This window comes from Magnolia sinica, chromosome 7 (genome assembly GCF_029962835.1).
Source record: "Magnolia sinica isolate HGM2019 chromosome 7, MsV1, whole genome shotgun sequence".
Lineage (NCBI taxonomy): Eukaryota > Viridiplantae > Streptophyta > Magnoliopsida > Magnoliales > Magnoliaceae > Magnolia > Magnolia sinica.
In genome coordinates this window covers 69,221,906-69,240,200 of record NC_080579.1, presented here as the reverse complement: position 1 = coordinate 69,240,200, position 18,295 = coordinate 69,221,906, and the positions used below count along the sequence as shown (strand labels likewise).

The 18,295-nt window shown below is 40.0% G+C and overlaps 1 long non-coding RNA gene across 2 annotated transcripts; it reads right to left on the bottom strand.

Moving 5' to 3' along the window:
* Window positions 1–6,508: 6,508 nt before the first annotated feature.
* LOC131251429 (uncharacterized) lies at window positions 6,509–9,175 on the bottom strand. 2 transcript variants are annotated; one of them, XR_009173855.1, is made up of 3 exons: window positions 8,739–9,175; window positions 7,501–7,650; window positions 6,509–6,718 (listed from the first exon to the last, which is right to left on the bottom strand). It is a non-coding gene; the product is annotated as an uncharacterized LOC131251429 (long non-coding RNA). The 2 variants fall into 2 exon arrangements; XR_009173854.1 differs by lacking the exon at window positions 6,509–6,718 and adding an exon at window positions 7,162–7,401.
* Window positions 9,176–18,295: the final 9,120 nt, after the last annotated feature.

Here is an 18,295-nt window from a genome sequence, read left to right as displayed (position 1 = left end):
AAGGCCTATATATAGTCCTTAAACCCTAGCTCTCATTTCCATACGAATTTTCTCTAACCCTAGCTTGGAAAGAGAGTGGAAAAGAGAGAGTTAGTGAGAGAGATTGGTTGGTGAATCATCTTGATTCTTCCTTGTTCTTCTTCACCTTTGAACCTTTACTTTGAATCGTTCCTCTGACGATTCTGAGTTCTTTTGGGGTAAGTTAACCTAACCCTAACCTGTGTTAGAGCTTAGACTAGACTTGGTGTTGTTGTATCTCATTTCCATCTTTGTTTTAGGGTATTCTAGCGCCGTTGACGAAGACTACTCGTCTAAATCAGTTCGGTGGTTCTTTCTTCGCTTAAGGTGAGGACTTTAAGTGTATAGGTTATGGTTTTCAAGGCTTTCAATCCCAGTTAGTGATTTATTCTTGTTATGGATGAGATTTCACATGTCAAATGTTATGTTTACATTGCTTTCCTGATATGCATGTGCTATATTGAGATTTGTATATTCTAGGTGTATTTATAAAGTACCGTATACGTATAAAATATGCACTTGTGTTTGTCATGATTATTTGTCATGTATGTATGCTAGATGCATGTATGACGACTCCTTGGTAAAAGGAATTGTCTAAGTACATGTAATTCAACATACGTCATGTAGGTTGATCCATGTATGCTAAGTGTTTGTAGAAATGCATGAATGATCTAAGTGTAACTGATTACACTAAATGCGGGCGTTGAGAAGTGATTCTCAATACTCCTATGGATGCGCATGTTTTCCTTTATGCAGTTACCTTTCAAGTTATTTAAATTCAAGCATTTCCTATGCTTACACGTATGTTAAGTTGATATTCTTCAAATGTGTATGTACCATGATTTGAGTTGTTGATCCATTACTGTTTTACATTCCATATGAATATCTGTAGTAGTGTAAGGTGTTTGGGACTATGCCTTAGTCCAGGAAATCGGTAATTGACCCTATGAATCGTAGTTGAGATTGCTTTCGCCACGTAGGACGTATTAGACGAACCTGAGCCGTATTAGCGTTGGCGGCAGTGGTTTGGCCACGCGGAGTGTTTGCGCACTCTATGTCGTTCAACTCAACGTGCGCTCGTGCTAGTCGAGTTCGTCAAGTAACCCGATTGTCCGATGTATGTTAACCATGTATGGACGCTACTACTTGAATCTAGGGTACCGAACTTACCAGTGAAATCCTAATAACCATGGTACCTGATCCGCTAAGACTCATGAGCCGGACATGGTGGTATGGGACACCGTGATCGAGCTGTCGGCCTAAGCTGGGGTGACGAGCCTCCCCGTAGTGACCAGTGAGCAACTAAACTCGTGAGCCGATTATGGTGGTATGGGACACTATATTCGTGCTGTCGGCCTACATTGATTGGTGACGAGCCCTTTGTAGTGACCTCGAGCATACCTGGATACCGCAAGGAGGTGACGAGCCGATCTGTGGTAGTAAGGGCATGAAATGCATGCATTGATTGGTGACGAGCCCTTTGCTATGACCTCAACTATATGATCGTATGAGATATCTAGGATTGACGACCCTAGTATGGATCACTGTTTGGATGGTGATATGAGGAAGGTATCTTAGCTTCCCAATCCTGCTGTATGAATTGGACTAATAACAACTTGGTAATCATATCCATGCACCGCATTTGCATGTGCTTTGTAGATGTGGCGTACTTTGAGGCGATGTCATGCGTAACATAAGATGAAGACGCTGAGGGTGTACGCGTGAGGGCACACATCATATTGCATTCATACTTGCATTAACAAGAGTACTTAGGATTTAATTACTTATCCTGCTTTATCATTACTGTTTGATTGAACTGATAACATGTTAACCAAAGGCCTTATTGTTCCACCGAGTTGATCACTCACTCCCACGTTTCGGCGGTGTTACACACCCACCGGACGTCTTAGGCCCTGATGTTGCAGATGCGGATGCGACGTCTGAGGCAGAGCGGGAGCTGGATGACGACGAGGCTGCCTTCTCCTATATGCAGTTTTCAGACGGGTTCTAGCGAGCCTGGGTCTGATGCGCGGGATCTCTGGGATTATTTTTGGGAACTGAAATGATGTAATTTGATACTTATAATTTTGTTAAATAACACTTTTACACGATCTGGTTGTATATGTAATTCAGGGATTTACACTTGTACACATTTTACTATAAGTCTTCCGCTTGCTTTATTCACTTGTCCCTGAATCATATCTGTGTTTTGGCTTAATCTATTCCATGTTTTATGCACTAATACAATCAACATACATTCATCATTAAATATGTTGCATAAGTGATGTTTTGGAACTCGGGAGCTGAGTTATGCTCGACCCCCGAATTTCAGGGCGTTACAGCTTGGGTTCGAGGTTGGAGACCATGTATTTCTTAAGGTTTTCCCCATGAAGGGAGTCCTACGGTTTAGTAAGAAGGGGAAGCTCACGCTGAGATTTATTGGTCCATTTCAAATACTGGATCGAGTGAGGGCAGTAGCCTATCACCTTACTTTACCCACACCACTCGCGGGCGTGCATAACGTATTTCAAGTATCCATGTTGAAGAAGTACATTCCTGATCCTTCACATATTATTAGTTGGGAGCAGGTGCAGTTGAGCAAGGATGCTACCTATGTACTGCGACCGGCATGTATCCTGGATAGGAAGGAGCAGGTACTGTGTAGCAAGGTCATCCCACTTATGAAAGTATTATGGACGCATCACAATGAAGAAGAGGCTGCTTGGGAGACTGAAGCTGAGGTTAGAAAGAACTACCCTCAGATCCTCGAGGAGTATCAAAAGGTATAAATTTCGAGGACGAAATTTTTTCTTTAAGGGAGGTAGATTGTAACATCCCGAAAAATTTCATACAAAGACCCGAACACCACCTCAACTAGAATTCTCTTAGGACTTAATCCTTTAGAAATTAAACGTGAATTAACTAGCGCTAAACTCGATTACTTGTGAAAATTAGCACCAACCATGTTAAATACGATTTGTAAGACCCAAAACCTGTAGAATCGTTAGCGCTACGTTACCCTGAAATCTAGGATTCAACGCTAAACCCAGTTACTCTCGGGAGTACTTGGAACCTTTGTATCAGACCTGTACCACATGTCAAAAGTCTGATAGCGATAAACTTAGACAATTATGACCATCTTGTTGGGCTTGACAATCACCTTGAAAATCAAGTCCAGATGATGTCCTGAGACGATTTGTATGAGTCCGGAGTGAAAAGTGTGAGAAAGGTGAATTTATTTAGAAATTAAATAGGAATTAAGTAATTTGAGTCGTATCGCTTGCGCGCCGATTTTAAGCATTCTGACCATTGGATTCTGACCCAAATTCACCCTCGAATCAGGGAAGATAGCCTAAACATGTCAAAGTGCTTGTGGCCCTAATCGAGTTTCGGTGACCGTTGAATTGAAATTGGTCCGCCATGAGCGATCTGGAAACCCGATTGGACTGAAAACTTAACTTGCTTAAGATCCAATATTAGTGAGCTTAAGTCCGACCGCATTCAGAAAAAGCACCTCTAGAAACGCTCCATTCAATCGAAATAGACCCGATTTGGTTATAACCTAAATATACCTTGGCCCTGGTGCTAATTCCATCAATTTTAGGCCTATATAAAGACCTTAAACCCTCACTCTCAAATTCCATACGAATTTTCCAAACCCTAGCTAAGAGAGAGAGAGAGAGAGAGGAAAAGAGAGAGAAAGTGAGAGAGAAGTTGGTGAATCATCTTGGAATTCTTTCCAGTTACCCTGCGTACCTAATCCATCGCATCTGAATCGTTATTCCGGCGATTCTAATCTCATTTTTGGGTAAGTCAATTAAACCCTAACCTGTTTTGGAGCTTAGAATAGTTTGAGTGTTGATGTAGCTAATCTAATTCATGCCTTATGTTACCTATTCGCCGTTGACAAAGACTTATCGTCTAAATCGAATCCGTTGCGCAATTTCTGGTTTAAGGTGCGGACTATATTCATATAGGTTACGGTTTTCAAAGCTTTCAATATCAGTTCATGATTTATTACTGACGTGGGTGCCATTTCACATGCCAAATGCAATATCTGTTTCGTTTTACGTATATAGATAATCTATATTGTAAGTAGTGTGATTCATGTGTTTGTTGGAATGTTTGTATGCATTTGAAATTTGGCGTTGTGATTGCCATGATTAATTGTCATAGGAATATGATTGTTATTTATGCGATAACTCCTTGTCAAAAGGATTTGCCCTACTATGTAATATGGCTGACATATGTGATGTATGTTGCCAAGTGTAGTCTAAGTGCTTGTGAAAATGCCTGAATAAGTTCGTATTTAGTAAGGTGTGAATTATGAGGGTGTTGAGATATAAAATCCCAACTACTTCCTTATATGTACTATTTCCTCCATGAATTTCTTAGTCTAACTATCTATGTTAAATATATGTTTGATTTCCTTCATGCAAGTTGTTAATTTTACCACCTTACTTATGAATGGATTCTCGTTATCTTACATTTTATAATATGTTTGCTATTATGGTTGAATGTGTATGGGGCCATGTTATGGTCCAAGCAATCGGTAACAAGCTTTGAGTTTGTGGCTGAGGTCGCTTTCGTCACGTAGGACGTGTTTGACGAACCCAAGTCGTATTAGGGTTGTCGACAGTGGTTTGGCCACACGGAGTGTTTGCGCACTTCATGTCGTTCAACTCAACGTGCGCTCATTCTAGTCGAGCTCGTCAAGTAACCCGATTGTCCCGGTGGATGTTCACCATGTATGGACGCTACTGTTGAATCTAGGGTACCAAACTTACCAGTGCAATCCCGTTAACCATGGTACCTCGATCCGCTAAGACTCATGAGCCGGGCATGGTGGTATGGGACACTGTGGTCAAGCTGTCAGCCTATGCTGGGGTGACGAGCCTCCCCGTAGTAACCAGTGAGCAATCCAGACTCATGAGCCGATTATGATGGTATGGGACATTATATTCGTGTTGTTGGCCTACATTGATTGGTGATGAGCCATTTGTAGTGACCTCAAGCATACATTGATACTACATTAAGGCGACAAGCCTTATTGTAGCAACTAAGGTATGATTAGGCATGCATTGATTGGTGACGAGCCCTTTGCAGCGACCTAGAACCATAATATCATATGAGATTGTCTAGGACTAACGACCCTAGAATGGATCACTATTTGGGAATTGATATAAGGAAGGTACCTTAGCTTCCCAATCCTGCTATATGAAAATGACTAATAACAACTTGGTAATCATGTTCATGCACCACATTGCATGTCCCTTAGCGTTGTGGAGCACTGCGGGAGGTTGTCATGCGTACCGTAAGATGAAGACGCTGAGGGAGTGCAGGCGAGGGCATGCATCATTTTTACATACATCTTTGCATTAACAAGAGTAATTAGGACATGTTTGATTGTATTGCTTTATCATTACTGCTTAATTGAATTAATTACATGTTAACTTTTACTATATAGTTCCACTGAGTTGATCACTCACTCTCACGTTCTGGGATGGTGTTTAAACACCAACCAGACTCTGTCTTAGATGCAGATGATGATGCGACCCACGAGGCAGAGCAGGAGTATGAGGATGACGAGGAGGCGTTCTCCTTTATGCAATTCTCAGGTGGATTCATGTGAGCCGTGTCCTGAGCTACGAGGATTCAGGGTTATTATTGCAGTGGTTTATTTCATTTTGATACATATATTTTGAAACAAACACTTGTAATTATGACCTGGCAGAGCATACATATCTCAGGGACTTATATATATATTTATTTATATATATATATATATATATATATATATATATATATATATATTTTCAGTCTTCCGCTTGCATATTTCACCTGTCCCTGGATTATGTTTGCAGTTTGGCTTAATCTACTTCATGTTTTATGCACTAATACAAATAACATACATTCATCATTACATATGTTGCATAAGTGATGTTTTGAAACTTGGGAGCTGAGTTATGCTCGACCCCCGAATTTCAGAGCGTTATATAGTTTCATGGCAAGTTGATTTAGATGATCAATTATCTCACTGATCTGATCTTATAACTAGCTATTTCATTTACATCAATTGTATGGCTAAAGTGAAAAATAATCAAATTCATCTAGCAATCATAAGAGGGGAAAAAAATCACATTAAACTCACTTGATCAATGAGGAGCTTCCAGTTTGATGAGCCTCAGCAATGGCCGGTATTTACTTACCTGGAATGCACCAGACTGTCGGATTGGTTGGGATCAGAACTCATCACTGAAACAGGACGGGTTTTGGCCGCGACTGAAACTCCTCAGTGAATGGGTCAGTTCAGTAAAAACACAAGAATACCATTTTATTAAGAACATGCAAGTTCACCAGGCTAAAGAAAACACAGCTCTGTTCATGTTGCCTTTCAACCATCACATGATTAGAAGCGAACAAATCATCATAACGAAATGAAAAATTAATGAAAAAAAATAAACAAATCACATAATTACCAAAATATGAAAACCCAGGGATTCCACATATCCAAACACGTGCAAGTGATAATTTTCTATATTTTGCAAGATTGGCAATAAATCATCAGTCACTGAAAAAGAACCATCCAAGTTGTTTACGAACAAAGTCATTCCAAAGAAGCTCAGGTACACTTTGGTCATTTTCAGCACAACCATTAAGCCAAATGATGAAACTGAGCCATGAGGTGGCACCAGATTACCTGCATTTCAAACTTAATAGCATTATCTGATTTGCTGCCAATTCCATCAGTTTCGACAATAGAAGGCCCATCAGTAGAGAAGCCATTCATGCATAGAGTAGTATTGGGTGCATTTCCAGGATAGCCACAGGCACACCTCTATATATGGGCATGTGGCAAACTAGCATGTGTAGGACATCTGAGCTGTATAGATGACAGATAGATAGCAAAATGGAAAAGGAGAAGTTCTGGTTTAATACAGTTTTGAACTTAAAAATAAAAATAAAAATAAAAAAAGTGAAAAAATGGCCATATATCCACATGTGTGTATTATATATAAATAAGGTTAAAAGAGAAAACTTCAATTAAAAAATTAGACTTTCTTTTTAACATGTTTAATTCATTTTCGCCCCAAAAATCTTTTTTTCTTTCCTCCTATATTTCAACATATGAGTTTTAAACGCTTAATCAATTATATGAGGTTTTTTTCTTTTTTTCAAAAATACAGAGTTTTGCTACCTATGAGATGACTTGGCTAAAAATCAGGCGAGTCAATGGGGCAGCAAATGTATGAAAATGATGGCTGGTTTATAAGAACTCGCCAAATTCTTTTGGACCGTCCATTATTTCCTTACTTGTGTGGCCTGCCTAGTGATTTTTTATGGCTAGATTACTGGGCTAGTTCATCAAGATAGCAATCCCTCCTGTTACATGGCCCAAGTGTCCTACACATGTTAGCCACATACAGAGTTTAAGATCGTAAAGAAATGATTGTCATTGGAATGGAGTACAGATGAAATGACCTAAAGCCCAAACGCCCACTTCCTTTCTTCAGAAGGAAACTGCAACCATGGAGATTATTCATTCGGATTCATATACTCATTTTGTTGTATACTGTGCACAAGGACTGAAGTTGTGGGACCACCGCAATTCGAACTAGAATAAGTGCTTCCCTGGAGAAACATTGATTGAGAAGAAATGATTTGTGAAATAGACTCAAAACACTTAAGATTTATATATCCAACAAAGATTAAAATGCCAACTGCCTAATCTCATGACTGCAATTCAAGACATTGTAGTTGCAACATTAGCAAAAGCGAACAAAACTGTCGAGACGACAAGTGACGCAATTTGCAGGACAAGGACCAAATGGTTAGAATGGTCAAAATGGGGTGACGTTTTTGGGCTCATGGCCCATCCATGTCTAGATCACCAAACCCTGTGCCCCTCTTGTAGAGACTCAAAAGGCCTGAGGATACTTTAAATACCCTTGGGTTCGAGCATTAAATCATTCTTCTGAAGATATTGTTAACTACTTGAATGTCAACTAAGCATTTTGTAACTGCATTTTCAGATTTTGAAATTGTAATGATATCAGAATTTAATGGAAACTGTCACAACAGTAGGAAGAACATCAATCTAAAACTTAATTTGCAAGCTTTGACAAGAAAATTGAAGTTAATTTGCAGGCACATAGGCCACCACATTGACAACAACAAAATTGAAGTTAATTTGCAGGCACACAAGCCACCACATTGACAACAACAAAAATTTCCAGCAATGCTTCAAAGCAATGAATTACAAAATTCTCATTGATCACTTGCATCTATAAAAACTCTCATTGATTGGTGAGCCACTAGGGCACGTTTGGATGATAAGTTACTTATGCCTCAAGTTCCTACTTATGTATCTCTTCTATGAGGAATTTCATCAAACTTCTGGTAGGCATCTCCAATTGCTCCACAAACACAATAAAATGAAGAATTGAATAACAAAACATTTCATCCGATCCTTTTATAAAAAATATGGATTTGGAAACATACAATTTGTATAAATTCGGTGTAACAATACCATATATTCCTTGTGATCATTAATCACATTTGTATAAAATCTTCAAGCAGTAGCTACTATAGTCGAAGTTCGAATTCCGATGTTGAAAGCTCAAAATAACACAGAAAAATGCCCCAAATCTAGATATCTTCACTAGCATTCCTTCAAAATACACGGCCGTAACAAGCAAAGGAAGAACAGAGGAACATACCTTTAAAAGAAGAAACGAGGGATCTAAAATCTGCAAGCATTTCCTTCAACGAACTGCATAAGGATGCTACAAGTCCGCCATTAAAGCCGCAGAGAGCTTCGCTACACAGAAACTCCTTGAATCTCTAAGTTTCTCTCACAAATCCCAATTTCAAACCTCTGGATTCTCCATTTCGGCCAAAACCAATGCAAAAGGAGCTCAAAATCTGCAGATTTCTCCCAAAATCCCCTGTAACTCTTCTTGTAATCGAACGACAGAGCTTTCTAAATTTTTTGCGAGAGCGAGAGGGAGTGGCAGAGAGAGGGAGGGAAAGCGAGAGTGAGAGGAGAGGGAGAGGGAGAGCGCGCGAGAGGGAGGGAGAGGGAGCGGCAGAGAGAGGGAAGGAGAGGGAGAGGGAGAGCAAGAGGAGAGGGAGAGGAGAGAGAGAGTCGGCGACGTGTGAGAGAGGGTATTAGGGCTTGTTTATATACACACACACACACATATAGGTACCTTTGCTTGTGGCCGTTAAAACCGGCAGCCGGCAAAGGGTTGCCCCATCGGTCGGCTAAGGCACAATTTCTTGTAGTGAGATGATCATGTACAACCATCTTTTACGGCGAGCATGTCATATCTGTAGAATATCCAAGGCGTGCAAAATATGGGCCGCACCATGGTAATAATCTGATATAAAAATCAGCCCAATCCACTCATTGGTTGGGCCACACCCATATATTTAGTCTTCCATTGGCTATTTGTTGATTTTGATGTTATGTCCTGCTTGATAAGTTTTTCCACCTGAATTTCATATCAGCTAATCATCATTGTGTGGCCCACCTTTTGCCTGGATTGGATATTGTGTACTTATGCCATGATGGTGGGAAAATTTTGTTGTATCAGAAATTATGATACACCTGTTATATCATATCGTTTCAACGTAAAAAAGAAAAAGAGATATCGCCATCTTTGCATTGCGTTTTGGTTGGCTAGATAAACAAATTAAAAATGGTTAGGTACGTGACATAACTAAGCATATAGAAACTTATTTGCTGTGTTTGCAAAAGAAAACTAATGACCAAGTCTGATAGGCCTAGACGCAAGAGTCACTTGCAATCGGGGAAAAAAATGTAGATATGGTGGGATGATAGGCAAGCAAGATGGTCCACTTAAAGCGACCTCAGCTGGTGGTAGAACTTCACACGAATGGCTAGTGTGGCTGTAAGTAAAGTTGTGTTCTTGCATGTAATTCGATCTAAACAAAGTTGCGTTTAATAAAAGATGTGTTTAGGTCATGCTGTTTTGAACTATCATATCTTCTATTTGTCGAATACTCTAGAGCATGAGCAAAGATGGACTCAGGACCTGTTTGGGAGACCTCCTATATTCAGAACCCCTGTATTTGAAACCCTCTTACCGTGTTTGGCATGCTAAATTCAAAATCAACTTTAATCCAAAAGTAGCTATGCATAGTATATTTACAGGAGTTTGAATTTAATTACTAAATCAACTTTAATAGCTCTAATTAGTAAATGTATGTAATATTTGACACAATGGTTGTAATAAACTCATTGAAATATATACTTTGTCCAAAAATGATGAAATTACAAGTCTCAGATGGGCCACAAGCACAGGATCATGTCCAAGTGACTAACCAATGATTTTTAACCGTTGATTTAGATGGACAATGTTTGGACGGCGCTGATCATCGTATTAAAGTAATTATAGTGATACAATTGATAATCTAAGTATTTTGTAATATCATTAGTGGGTCATGTGTCCAATAGATTAATAGTCTAGTGAGACACATGTTATACATGCGACTCTGGGAAGCATTTTAAATGTAATCCAATCTTTCACTATGGTTTTCAAACCCCCTCTTTGAGGGGATTTAAAACCCCCAATTACTTTATGGTGCCAAACAATGAGGGAGTTGAAATCCCCCCAAATTCATGGTGTCAAACGACCCCTAAGGCACTTTGTGCCCATGTAGGGTAACTTTAAGATGGATTGTGGCACATACAATACTAATACATGTGCATATCATCGTTGGCCACGTATCATTTGCTTGAAGATTAATTGTAACATGTACAACACTGTGAGGTGCTTGAACATGAATAACTGTCATATTAACACTTTGGTATGAGAACATAGTATTCTCTACTGTGTGTTGGATTAGAAATAAGTTTTCTTCATCTTTATTAAACTTATTTCTTTATTCAATCTTATACGACAAACCATCTTTATTTTTCTCATTTTTGTTGATAAATGGATTAGATAAGGCAAGCCTTGGATGTGCCATCCCCAGCTTTACTTGCACTCATACAGGACCGAAGATGAGACATTATATAAAAGAATGGTCAGACGAGAAAAATGGTCAGTCCTTGAACACGACTTCTATTTGAAAATCAAACACTCTGGCGACTTGGCCAAGAGATAATTTCACGATTTTATATTAAGCAGATTTTTAAGGTTGAAATATGGTAGAGCAGGTTTAAGCGGTTGGAGCTGTCCATCCATAAAATAGGTCATGCCCAGCGCAGGTTTTAAAATTTTGATCACAGGTGACAACCATCAATGGACCATGATGATCACTCTATATGAAATAAATGTGGCCATCTTGTCATGTTAAGAATATATAAGCTAGATAAGATAAAAACGAAAAATCATCAAAGGAATATGAGATTTTGGTTAATTTTATTGGTTTTCGTTGAGTGAGCTTTTTAATGGCGGTGGATTAGATAGAATGTGGATTACGAACGCAGATTTCCTGAGAAAGCCTTTGGCAGGGGAAGCGAATGCGTAGTGAGTCGTACTGAGTAAAGTCTATGAGGTCCACCATGATTTATGTATTTTATCCAATCCGTCCATTAATTTTCTGAGGTAATTATAGATCTTGATCCCAAAAAAGAAGTATATACAATGTTCAAATGGACCACACTACAGGAAACAGTTGAATTGAACTTTTAATATTGAAAATTTCTTGGGGGTCATGAAGTTTTGGATCATGCTTATATTTTTATTTTCCATTCATCCATGTCTGTATGATCTTATGAACAGGTTGGATGACAAATAAACATCACTGTGGGGCCTAGAAAGGTTTCAACAGTGGAAATCATTATCCCCACTGTTTCCTCTGGCACTGTCTACTTGATCTTTGGATATGCTTCGATTTTGGGCTTAACCCATTAAATTAGATGGAAAAGGGGTGGACTGCGTACGTGGATAAACCACATAGGTGGGCCCAATTCAATTTACTCAGCATGCAATCCGATTTCTTTGGCAGGAAGTTACTTCGCTGGGAACCTAGGTGGGGCCCACTGTGATGTTTGTGAGAAATCCACCCGGCCCGTCCACTTTTTGAGCTCATTTTAGAACAGGATGGCCAAAACTGTACCGGATCGAATACTCACCTGGGCCGAAATGTGATGATTGATGTAAGGATTGAACCTCCATGGTTGAAATATTTGTGGGGCATAGAAGTTTTGAATCAGGCTAATATTTGTCTTTTTGGTTCATCCCAGTGGGAATTACATTATGAATGGTATGGATGGCATGTAAACATGACTGTCGAGCCTAAGGAGGTTTCAAAGATAGAATTTCCCTAATCACCTTTTCCCTGAGTGCGGCCCACTTGAGCCTTTGATCCTGCTCATTTTTGGTATCATGTTCTAAAATGATCTCACAAAACGGATGGAAGGGATGAATTTCTTACAAACATCACAATAGGCCCCAACTAGATTTCGAGCGTACGGACTTCCTACCAAAGGCTTTGGCAGTAAATCCGCGTCCGTGGATTACATTTCAACGGCACCATGGATACCCCTCGTCCATACAAAAAATAAAGATTTCGCGCATGAATTGAAAGGATAATTTTGCACTTTTTTTTACGGTAGGTCCCGTGTTTGTACACATGTGACACTTTCTCATGAGCGATGTATGTGGCATCTTTTCACCAGTGATGTATGTGACACTTTTTCTTGAGCAGTATAGCAAGTGTGACTTTAGTGTTCAGGGTTTAGGGTTTTAAGGTTTACCTGGGTTCACAATGCACAGCAGAAATTTGTGATTTAGCTCAAAACAGTGTCTATACATAAAAACTCTTTTTAGGTGCGTCTACATGGGCGTCTAGCAAATAAAGGCCCCCATCAGTGGGCCATAGTTTTGGGCTTGATTGGGCTCTGCCTAGCCTACCATTTTTAGCATGGGGGCATTGATGTTAGAAAATATACTAATGGATGCACCGAAAAATAAAAATAAAATAAAATATGAATTTGTTCTTCGCTAGGCTGAACCACGTAAACTGATATGCTATCCTTATAGCGTAATTCGCCCCCTTATCAAAATTGTCGATGGGTTACAGGCGAATTACTTCCAGGATAAGACAAGTCTTTCTGGATTCGACATGCAGCAATCACGATGGGTCCACTTTGGAACGTTTTAATATAGTAGATCTATTCTGGCAAAACCAAACAGTGGACTAGTTCACAATATTCTAGAAGGTATATTTGAAGAATCTAATGGGAAAAATGGTGTTAAGATGATGGATTTGGACCGGAATGGTCCAGTTTTTGTAGGCTCCAGACAATGGACCATTGCTAGGTGGCTATCAATGGTTCAGGACGTTTAAAAAACTGTAACGCCCTGAAAATCGGGGGGTCAAGAAAGAGCCCAACTGCCGAGTTCCAACGCATCTCTTATGCAACATGGAAAGGAATGATTTAATTTTGTCCGTGTTAGTGCATTAAACATGAGTGAGATCATACCAAAACAACATATCATACTCCAGAGACAGTTAAATTTCACAAGCAGAAGACTATAATAGATATATATAAAGCATATAAGTGGTAGTGTGTCTCCGAAGTATAATTATGTTCCAGGTTAAATAATTACATGTATCATTTCAAATTACAAAATATCAAAAGGTGTAGGTCCGTCTAAATCATGAAATCCTTGTAGCCCTGACGATCAGAATGCGGCCTACGTAAACCCGCCCGAATACTGCATATACGAGAATTCCTCCTCATCGACATCAAAATCAGGCTCCGCTTCATAAGTCGCGCCGTCATCTGCAACTAAGACAGAGTCTGATTGGTGTTTTAAAACACCATCCCAGAACGTGGGAGTGAGTAATCAACTCAGTGGAACTATAAGGCAAATGTTAACATGTTATCAACTCAATCAAGCAATAATGATAAAGCAGTACAACAATCATATCCTAAGTACTCTTATTAATGCAAGCATGGTATATGATAATGATGCATGCTCTCGCCTACACTCCCTCAGCGACTTAATCTCACGTTCGCGTATGACATCCTCCTGAAACATGCGTTTCCTCGCCAAAGCACATGCAATGCGGTGCATGATTGTGTTAGTCAATACTTAATTAAGCATATTCATGCAGCAGGATTGGGAAGCTAAGGCACCTCCCTTTATATCATTTACCCAAAAAATGATCCATCTAGGGTCGTCAATCCTAGTTAGGTCACATACGACATCAGTTCTAGGTCGCTACGAAGAGGCTCGTCACCATCAGCGCAGTCCTAGTTTATACTCAAGGTTACTATGGAAAGGCTCATCGCCTTAACGTAGTCCTAGTGTATACTCGAGGTCACTACGGGCTCGTCACCTGATCGTAGGCCGACAACTCAAATACAGTGTCCTATACCACCGTATTCAGCTCACGAGTTTGGGTTGCTCATTGGTCACTACCGGGAGGCTCGTCGCCCTAGCATAAGCCGATAGCTCGACCACGGTGTCCCATATCACCATGCCCGGCTCATGAGTCTTAGCGGATCGAGGTACCAAGGTTAAACATGTTTTTCCACTAGTAAGTTGATACCTTAGATTCAAGCAGTAGTGTACATATATGGTGAACATACATTGGACAAATCGGGTTATTTGACAAGCTCGATTAGTACGAGCGTACGTTGAATTAGTTGATATGGAGTGCATACGCACCCCTCGTGGCCTAACCACTGTCGGTAATCACCGTACGACTTGGATTCATCGGACGTATCTGTCGTGGTTAAAACAGCTTGGCCATCTACCGTGAACCATTACCGATTGCCTGAACTACATCGTAGCCCCAATCACACTTCAAGCAATGACATTCACATGTGATCGTAAAAGACAACACGTGACAACCAATTCAGATATAAATCTCATATAAGCATTTTAACGAACATATAGAGAACATGTTATCATACATAGGCATTCCATACATAAATCACGTAGTAGCAAGATAGATTACATAAAGGAAACTATAACTATAGATGAGGGAGTTGAGAATCCTATCTCCACACCCTCATTAAATACATTACATAAAGCATTTTCTCATTCAGGCATTTTATCAAACACTTAGACTACACATATTACATACATGTAATAAGCTAGTTAAAACACATATTATAACAAATCCTTCTACATAGGAGTTGTCACACGTACAGCCATCATGTGTTCCCAAATGTCCATCACAACAAACACAAATCATAATTCCATATCCATTCAGACATTTCACCAAATACATAAAATGCATTTAAAATAAACATAGTTTACATATATGTGAAATATATGAAAAATATTGTATCTAGGCATACGTGATAACAATCAAGTCAGACATAAATCATTGCTGACATTGAAAGCCTTAAAAACCATAACCTAAACGTTTATAGTCCGCACTTTATGTCGGTAGACTCGTAACGAACTCAATTCGAATAGTAACTTGTCGTCTACGGCACAACGGAAACCTATAGTATGAAATAGGTTAGCTGTTTCACCTTTTTCTCTACTTGAATCCCTAAAATAGATTAGGGTTAGGATTTCTTACCCAAGAATGGAATCAGAATCGCCGGAATAGCGATACGGTAACGATGGTTAAGCACGTAGAGTGGCAGGGAAGAATCCCAGGAATGATCTCCATCTTTCTCACACACTTTCTCACTCTTTCCTTCTCTCTTTGCTCTCTTCTCTCTCATAGGATTTACAAATTCGTATGGAGTGAGAGAGGGGTGAGTTTAGGTGCTTATATAGGCCCAGAACTGATGAGATTGGCCCCAGGGTCATGGTATACTTAGGTTATAGCCAAAAGTCGGCTGTTTCGGTCCAACGGAGCACATCTGGAGACCCCTTTTCTGCGTACGGTATGGGGAAAGTTCCCTGACGATGGATCTACGCCTGGTTAAGTTTTCGGTCCGATTGGATTTACAGATCGACCGCGGAGGATCAGTTTCAATTCAACGGTCATCGTCACTCGATCAGGGCCACAAGTACACTAACATGTGTTGGAAATTTTTCCTAATCCAAGGGTGTAATTGGGTCAGATTTTGACGGTCTGAATCCTTAGATTTGGCTTGCAAGTGAACGACTCAATTCACTTAAGTTTCAGTTCATTTCCTAAAGATATTCGTGTTTCTCACACACTTCGCTTCGGGCTCAAGTTGTGCGTTTTGAGATACTATTAGGACTTGATTTCTGAGATGGTGGTCAAGTCTAACAAAGCGGTCATAACCGTATAGTCCCGCGGTTATCGGACTTTCGACGTGTGATCCAGGTCCGATACAGAGTTTTGTGATGCTGCCGAGAGAACCGGGTTTAGAGGTTGATCTTAGATCTCGGGGTAATATAGCGTAAATGACTCTATAAGTTTTGGGTCTTGCAGATCGTATTTAAAGTGATCTAAGCTAATTTCACAGATAATCTCGTTTAACACTTAGTTAATTCTTGTCTAATTTCTAAAGGATTTGGTCCTAAGTGATTTCTGCCTGAGGTGGTACTCGGGTCTTGGTACGGATTTTTTCGAGATGTTACAAAAACGTTTTTGACCGTTGACCATTAATCCCATACGTTTCTGGTCATCAGATCACAAGATCTGACCGTTGTATCATCATGGCCCGTCCGTTTTCGGACCGTTGCGGCTTTCAAGGCAGCTAGTCGTTTTCAAAAACTGTTGAACGTTTCAGATTTATGATCCGATCGTTCTCAGTCGCCTATAAAACCCAGTCTCATTTCAGACCCACAGCCCTTAGGATCTAAGGGAGAGTGCGCCAACCAGCGCCACACTGCCCACGCCCGAATGCACACGTGCGTGTGTGTTCCAGTGAACCCAAGCGTATCTACATCCAAAACATCAAGTAAGAATACTCTTTACAAGTCCACATATAAACCCTAAAAAGATTTCTACCATTTTCGATATAGGATAAAGCATATACTGCAGTTTTGGATTTGAAATTTTTCAAAAACATTTTAGCGGCAAAATCTCAAAATTTTGAAATTTCGAATTTTTCAAAAAACCACAAAATTTCAACAATTGAAACTCTACTTTTGTTAGGCCGCGGATCAAGTGGCTAGGATCATACGGTCTACATTAACTTCAAACCATGTTCCATCCATAGTGGGTAGAAATATACAGATGGTCTCAAATGATGGGCGCGGATTCAGTGGGGTAGGGACCTGGCCCTGACCGTGGGCCCACCTTGATGTATTTATTGTATATCCATCCTACCTTGTTGTAATTATCGTATATCCATGCTGGGCATCCGTTTTCTAGATTATTTTATAACGTCCGACTGAAACTGAAGCAGATCCAAATCTCAGGTGTACTACACCACAGGAAATAACGGTGATTGACCATTAAAAACCACTTTTGGACCACAAAAGGTTTGGATCAAGCTGATAATTTTATTTTCTCTTCGTCCGTCTATTGACCGTTTCAATAGGTTCGATGGTAAATAATCATTACGGTTGGCCCTAGAAAATTTTTAATGATGGGCGTTGAATCACCAATGTTTCCCATGGTCTGATCCACTTGAGATTTGGATCTGCTTCAGTTTTGAGTGCAGGTCCAAAAATTAGCTCGAAAAACGGATAGACGGCGGATATACAACATATATATCAAGGTGGGCCTCACAGTCACGACCTGACTAAATCCGCGCCCTCAAATGATAAGTTGTCCTGCCACGTGTGCCGCAGAGAAAGAGATCGGCACACGGTATTCCATATTTGCAAGAAATGCGGATTAATCAACAAGACTTGGCTGGTGGTCGGTGATCGGTGATCTATGGCCCCACCATGATGTATGTTTTTAATCCATTCCGTTCATCCATTTTCAAGGATCATTTTAGGAATTGATACCAAAAATTAGAGGGATATAAATATCAGGCAGACCACACCACGAGAAAACAACAGTGATTGGATATCCACCATTAAAATCCTCATAAAGCCCACTGTACTGTTTATTTGACATCTGATTAGGTCACACAGGCATAGATGAATGGAAAAACAAATATCATCTTGATCCGAAACTTTTATAGCCCCTAAAAGGTTTTTAATGGTCAACGCTCATTCAACACTGTTTCCTGTAATGTGGTCCACTGGAGATGGTATATATCTCATTTTCGTTTTCATGCTATATAATTATCTGGAAAAATATATGGACGGCTTGGATGAAACACATAAATCATGATGGTGCCCACAGAGCACCGACCACCAGCCATTGGCTGGTGGCAGGGGGAGTAGCCAGTCCGTTTCCGACTTCAAAGTCTTCGGTTTTACCCCTTAAAAAAGCGGATTAGTCTTCGGTT